Raw genomic sequence first — 6,680 nt, forward strand, 5'->3', positions numbered from 1 at the left:
CCCTCATCGGCTGGACTAACCCACTGCCACAGCCGGCTTGATGTTGCTTGGAAATTACATATTTATTCTAATCAAAACATATATATTTAAGCATATAATGATTGCACTTTGAGAGTAGAGAAAATAAAATAGTCTATTACAATTAGATGGACCATACTTATAACTGCACTTATTTTGAGACAAATTTCAAAGAAGTACACTTATTTTGGGATAGAAGGAGTAAATAAAGAGAAGGAAAATAGTAAAAAAAAAGGGAAACCCAAAATAGTATAGAGGCCCCTCGACGTTATATGTAATGTTATACTCTGGTCTCAAAACAAATCATCTTCAACAGTTGTCTTAAGTCAAACTATTTTAAATTTGATTAAATTTATTTAAAATAGCACTAATATTTATGAAATCAAATTAGTATCACTAGATAAATCATGGAATGTATTTTCATAGTCTACTTATTTTTGTGCCATGTGTTACTTTTTCCTGTAAAGTTAGTCAAATTTATGATATTTTAACTTTGGGCGGTTCTAGGAGTCGAATTATTTTAGAATTATTGTAAGTTTGGCCAAATTTATTGCAAAGAGCACTAATATTTATGAAATCAAATTGGTATTACTAGATACATGAAATGAATTTTCATAGTATGCTTACTTTGTGCATATATGTGTTACTCTTTCCTATAAAGCTGGTCAGATTTAAGATGTTTTGACTTTAGGTGATTCTAGGAGTTGAATTATTTTAGGATCATTTTAAGTTTGGCTAAATTTATTGAAAAGAGTACTAACATTTATGAAATCAAATTAGTATCACCAAATACATCCTGAAATATATTTTTAGTGTGTAATTATTTTGCATTATGTGTTACTCTTTCCTATAAAGTTGTAGTTTGACTTTGGATGATTCTAGGAGTTGAATTATTCTGAGACGAAAGGAGTACCAAGGTTGAGATAAAGTACCTGTTGAGCTTATTTGAGCGTTTGGATGTATTGGACAAGCTGAACTGGTCTATAACAATGCTTAACCTTGTCCTGTTGCACTGTATATATGAATTTGAACTTGTTCCCTAGCTAGAGTTCTTCGGGGAAAAAAACAGAGGAACACTGATATGGGTGATGCAACATGAAGAAACGTGGTGTATGATGGAGCAGTCACTTCAGGTGTAACCGTGTAAGCAAGAACTCAAACTGGAACCACACTCCAATGTGCACTGCAGCCCTCATTGATGTGCCAGCACTAAACCTGATAATACATGTTATGCAATGACCGTAAGCTCCATTCTTTCAACAAGAAAAATGCTATTGCAACCACGAGATCAGCTTACTAAGACCCGGCCTGAAAATTGAAGCAATGCTATTCGACCTCATATTGCTAACAAATGCTATCTACAAAGTAACTGAGCTGTGGACATTCACCTAATAAACATCATATGATCCAACTCCGCCGCAAAGTTTGATCTTCTGGAACATCCTTTTTCATTTCATCAGCAATATGATTTCTGTTGTCCTAAAATGCACGGTAAATGGCATGTTATCAAATATGAACAAATTAATACCCTGAAAACTATGAAAAAGAAAAGGACTTGTCAAATATGTTTGAGAAAAGTTAAATAAATCATAGTTCGTTTATTCTCGATATTACATCCTGGTTAGCATGCTTGAAGTGTTCAATCTTTTTCGAATGCTACAAATCTAGTACTTCTATATGTTGTAGGAGAGGTATAAGGGTGAGGTTGAAGATGGAGATGGCATCCACCATTTCCAAGGGTAGAGGGGAGAGATGGGGAAGCCTGACTCTCATCTTTGTTAATGCCAAGCGAACCCACATGACACCAATAGATGTTGGATAGTCTCTATCTCTACTCTTGAACACAAAATGGGTATGTCTCATGATGAGGAACTCCTCATGCCAAGCGGCCAGTTGTGTGATAGCAATTATTATCAAATAACTAGAGTTAGAAATTGCACTTTCTAGGTGCCTAAGATTTCCGTATGTGCTCTCAAGGACCAAAACTAAAAGCACCTTGGGACACCAATAAGGAGTCTTCAAGTCTTTACTCAACTTCGTTAATCTCCAAATTCCTAGCAAGTCTCGATAGTATTATGGATGGTATCCTATACCCATTTTGGATTAAAACAAGTGTACTTTATTTAGCATCTTGATTTGCCTAGGCTACATGCAAACAGAGGAAGAAATTGACCTTTCAACCATGATGTCTACAAATAGAGAGTCAAGAAATTTGAAGCTAGGTGGAGGTGCAAATCATCTCCTTAAAGCTAAACTTGACATGGAGAGAGCACATGATGTATTCCCTGTTGTTGTCCAACATAGTGAAGTCAACAAGCTTGCTATTTCTAAGGAAGATTTAGACCTATAGAGAGTTCTTTCATAATGCTTAAGAGCTAACTGATCTTAAACAAAAAAAGCTTAGGCGCCTAGTAGCAATGAGTTTTGGCCATGAAAAAAGTTGTGTCAATCCTAGTAAACAACCGGGCCAAATGACTTGAAGACTACTCAATGGTTGTTAAATTGAAAAACGGTAGAGCAAGCAACATACTAATTAGTGGTGCTAAGGAAAGGGCATTGTTAGAGACCACAAAAGTAATGGAACAAGCATGGGAATATGAAGAGAGACACCAAGAAGTAATGACTAGAAAGTAGTCAGCTTGACCAAAATTGGCCAATGCTAATGCTTCGACCAAGTAAATAGACAATTAGTAAAGATGGAGCTTCTACATTCGAAGATTGTGGATGATATCATACATCATGATTTTTCGTCAGGTCTCAATGTCCTTGGATCATTCTCCAAGGAAAAAACAGATTGAAGTTGTCAAGGTTGACCTAACATAAGCACCATTGAAAGGAAAGAAATGGTGGTTAGTTAAGAGAGCAAGAAGCATTATGAATTTTGTCTATAGAGACTACTAGAGATGGAAAGGTCCACAGACATGGTGAATCTAAGCCTACATTAGAGTTACGAGAGGAGAACAAGGTGGTATTGGAGAAAGCCAACAAAAGGGGCATTGGGGCAACACAAGGTTTTATACCAAAGGCAAAACACATCAACTAGTTCTAAAACTTTTTTAGATTTGAGTATATCAGTAATTTAAGCAATCTCTAAAAAGTGAACTATGTGTCATTGAGGTCCTATTAGGGATTCCGAACAAATTAAAGTAGAGGTTGTAACATAGCAATTTAGTAATATGAAACCAAGTAGCATTCTAGTAATCAATTGCTAAAGGATGAGTAAACTCCACCTTTTATTTAGAATAAAGCTGTGAAATCAATAACATTTTGTAAGCAATTAATAACAAATTTGTTAGGCAAGAAGAATATTAATTACATGTGGAAGCCGAGCCAACTGCTAAGAAAATATGGACATGAACACCTTCTTTGGTCATTTCTATTATCTCAAAGCATTTGCAACGTTGCCATGTGTGACAAGTTATCTGTTGAGGACATGCCGTGACATAATGTGTAGATAAATTAAGTATAAAAGTAAATACTTGTGGGCCCATAACTTTGACAATATGTGAACAAGGAAATACCTTTTGAACAAAAGACCATCTAATACCACTTATCTCAGTTGTTCTGGTCTAGATGCATTTTATCTCCCAATTTTGTCAACTCATCTCTTCAATTGCTAGCTATATATATTCTATTTGGAGTCATTGATGGGGTCTGTCTTGAGCACCTTGTCCTTTGTAACACAAGCAAAAAAACGTTCAGATTAACATCATCCTAAAACACTTAATTCGAAGGAACGAGGAAGTACTCATCGATGGTTAGGTCCACCCTTAACCGGGCCCATCGATGGTTAGGCCCACCCTTAACAGGAATGGTTAGGTCCACCAAGGTCTTGTTTGGATGTTATCGGATTCACCTCAATCCACGTGTGTTGGGGTGGATTATTGAGATAGAATTTAGTTTAAGTTCCACTCCAATCCACCCCAACACATACGACTACATCCAAACAAAACCTAACCAGGGCTATCAATGGTTAGGCCCACCCTTAACAGGGGCGACGGCACGTTCAATTATCCTGTTGCGGAAGCAACATGTAAGGTTCGTTTTCACCACTAAAGCCTTGTTTGGATGTTGTCGGATTTGCATCAATCCACATGTATTGGGATGGATTGGAGTGGAACTTGAACTAAATTCCACCCCAGCACATGTGCATTGAGGTGAATCCGACAATATCTAAACAAGGCCTAAAGGGAGCCTCATATATTCACCATATATATATATATATATATATATATATATATATATATATATATATATATATATATATATATTCCAACAAAAATAATCCACACTTTTTGAGCCTGGTGCACTAAGGATGAAATTGCTGTGAGCTTTGACTCTGAGAGCATCTTCAAGAGTTCCCAATAAAGTCTCCCAATTTAGAATTTTTGGTAAGAATAGAAAAAAAACCATATCCAAGAGTTCCTAATCCCACATCCCAATCTTTTGGCACTTGGAAAAAGCACCGAACACGCGCAAATATCCGCGCGTCTTCCATGCGCGTATCGGTCTGCCAATCTAAGGTGGAAGGGCGTGGGAAAGAATAAAGACTAGGAAAGAGTTTCTGATACAAATGTACAAGAGAGAAAGAATATATAAAAGTGGTTAAGATAATTTAGAAATAGTATATGATTCATGATGTAAAATTGTCTTCTATATTTTAGGAGTGAATTATTGGAAACTGTTGGAGATAGTCTTATTTATTCCTCCCAATACTTTTTGGCGAGTTAAAAAACTTCATGGTTTTGGGAAGAAATTCTTGAGAACTCTTGTAGATGCTCTGACCCTAGCTAAATAGCAAGTTAGGCCATGTATATACTCTCCGTCTCACCAAGAATATAATGCAATAATTATAGTGCAAATTCAAACTATCTTCTATATATTTAACCAATGCAAAACAAACTAATATCCATTGTATAAATAAGTATCATTAGATTTATTATAGGATATATTTTCGGATTATGTCTATTGGGAGAATCACAAATGTTGACATGAACTTATTCTAACAAACAAATATATATGGTAGGTTACTATGAAAATACCGATCCAATCATCAAGCACATTTGATTCATACTGTGTATATCCTATTATATTATTTGCAGTCAAGAAATTAAAGCAGCATGGTGGCACAGTCTCCTCTTTGGCATATCAAGCACATGGAGACGGCAAGAGAGTACTATACGTGAGCGAAGCAGATCTGCACATGTGACATGCCGCTAGGTAGCTAACCAGGCAGAAACAGAATGCGTCCTGCTTCTTCTTCCACCCTGAGACCCTGTTCGGTTAGTTTGGATTATTCCACAAATAGTTCCAGATGATAAAAGCTTATATAAATTTGAGAAGCAATCCTACTAGGATTTAGGATTTGTTCTAGAGAGAAGATCCGTGATAACCGAACAAGCCCTAAGAGAGTCGACCAGAGGCGCATACTGCAGAAGCGCTATCTCGGAACACGAAAGCAAGAGATTATATTATAGGGGTTTGGGTGTTTTCACCTTAACACTGCGCGATCTGCTCGGTGCGACGGCCGGTAATCCTCTCCTCGGCAACAGCCCGATTAATCTGATGATGGGAGTAGTCCAGATCCGGATCGAGTTGACGGTGCCTAGATCTGACAGCTTCCATGCATGCAAACCAGATCCAAGGGACCGGGGGTGGGGGGGGGGGGGGGGGGTGGGGGGGGGGGGGCGGAGGGGCGAAACGGGGAACAGCAACAATACATTAGCTCGACTTTGGGGACAGAACATTTACGCGCATGTACAAAAACTACGTACGTGTTGCCGGCCTGCACCACCCCTTTCACCTCTTGACGTCCAGTCCGGACGTCAACGAAGCCGTGGGTCGTCGTCGACGTTGCCCGCGTGCCGGCGTGCGTGCTTAATCTGATTTGAAGGCGAAGAGGACAAAAGTGAGCTCTCAGGGGAAACAAGATCGATAGATATATTGGGGATAACCAAGTGGGAGGAGGAAGGAGATATGCAACCCGGCCAAATCTCCTCTCTCACCTCGGAATAAAAGGGCTCGTAGGCCCTTCCTCTCTTTGGACCGGAGTACCCACACGAACGCGGAATCGTACGAATAGTCCAACCGTAAGGACTGGTCTGCTGGCCAGCCCGCTAAGCCCACCACGTGCGCGCAGTCAGTCACGCACACACTCCCATGGATGCCACGATCGATGATCTGCCTGCCTGCCGATTCCGGCTCGCTTTTGCTCGGCTCGGGCCTCTCCGTGACCGCGCCGCGTCTTCTCTGAAATCTGGATACGTACACGAGCAGTGCTCTCGAGTCTCGACTCTCCAACCTACTACTGCTCCCTCCGTCCTCGTTAAATTAATTCTTGAAATTATTCTAAATTAAATTGTTTTAAATCTAATCAAATTTATAGAAAAAAAACCAAATTTATTACATCAAATTAATATTACTAGACATATTATAAATATTTTTATAAGAGGTTTTTTTTTATAACTTTATAAGAGTTAAATGCATCGTTGATCTATTAACTTTTGTTCGGATTTTATTTAGGTCAATCAACTATGAAAGCGGCTTTTTGGATCTGCAAATTTTTTAAGTGATGCATCTCTAGTCTATGCCCTTCATTTTTATTTTTAATCTAAGGTGCCTGTCCATAGTGGCGCTGACCTGCCTTTGGAGGCAGCTGCAGC

At 38.6% G+C, this 6,680-nt stretch overlaps 1 long non-coding RNA gene across 2 annotated transcripts; it reads right to left on the bottom strand.

Moving 5' to 3' along the window:
- Positions 1-528: 528 nt before the first annotated feature.
- Positions 529-5,970, bottom strand: LOC136485384 (uncharacterized). 2 transcript variants are annotated; one of them, XR_010766435.1, is made up of 5 exons: positions 5,793-5,970; positions 5,514-5,629; positions 5,201-5,293; positions 3,540-3,691; positions 529-1,497 (listed from the first exon to the last, which is right to left on the bottom strand). It is a non-coding gene; the product is annotated as an uncharacterized lncRNA (long non-coding RNA). The 2 variants fall into 2 exon arrangements; XR_010766434.1 differs by lacking the exon at positions 5,201-5,293.
- Positions 5,971-6,680: the final 710 nt, after the last annotated feature.

Source organism: Miscanthus floridulus, chromosome 10 (genome assembly GCF_019320115.1).
Source record: "Miscanthus floridulus cultivar M001 chromosome 10, ASM1932011v1, whole genome shotgun sequence".
NCBI lineage: Eukaryota > Viridiplantae > Streptophyta > Magnoliopsida > Poales > Poaceae > Miscanthus > Miscanthus floridulus.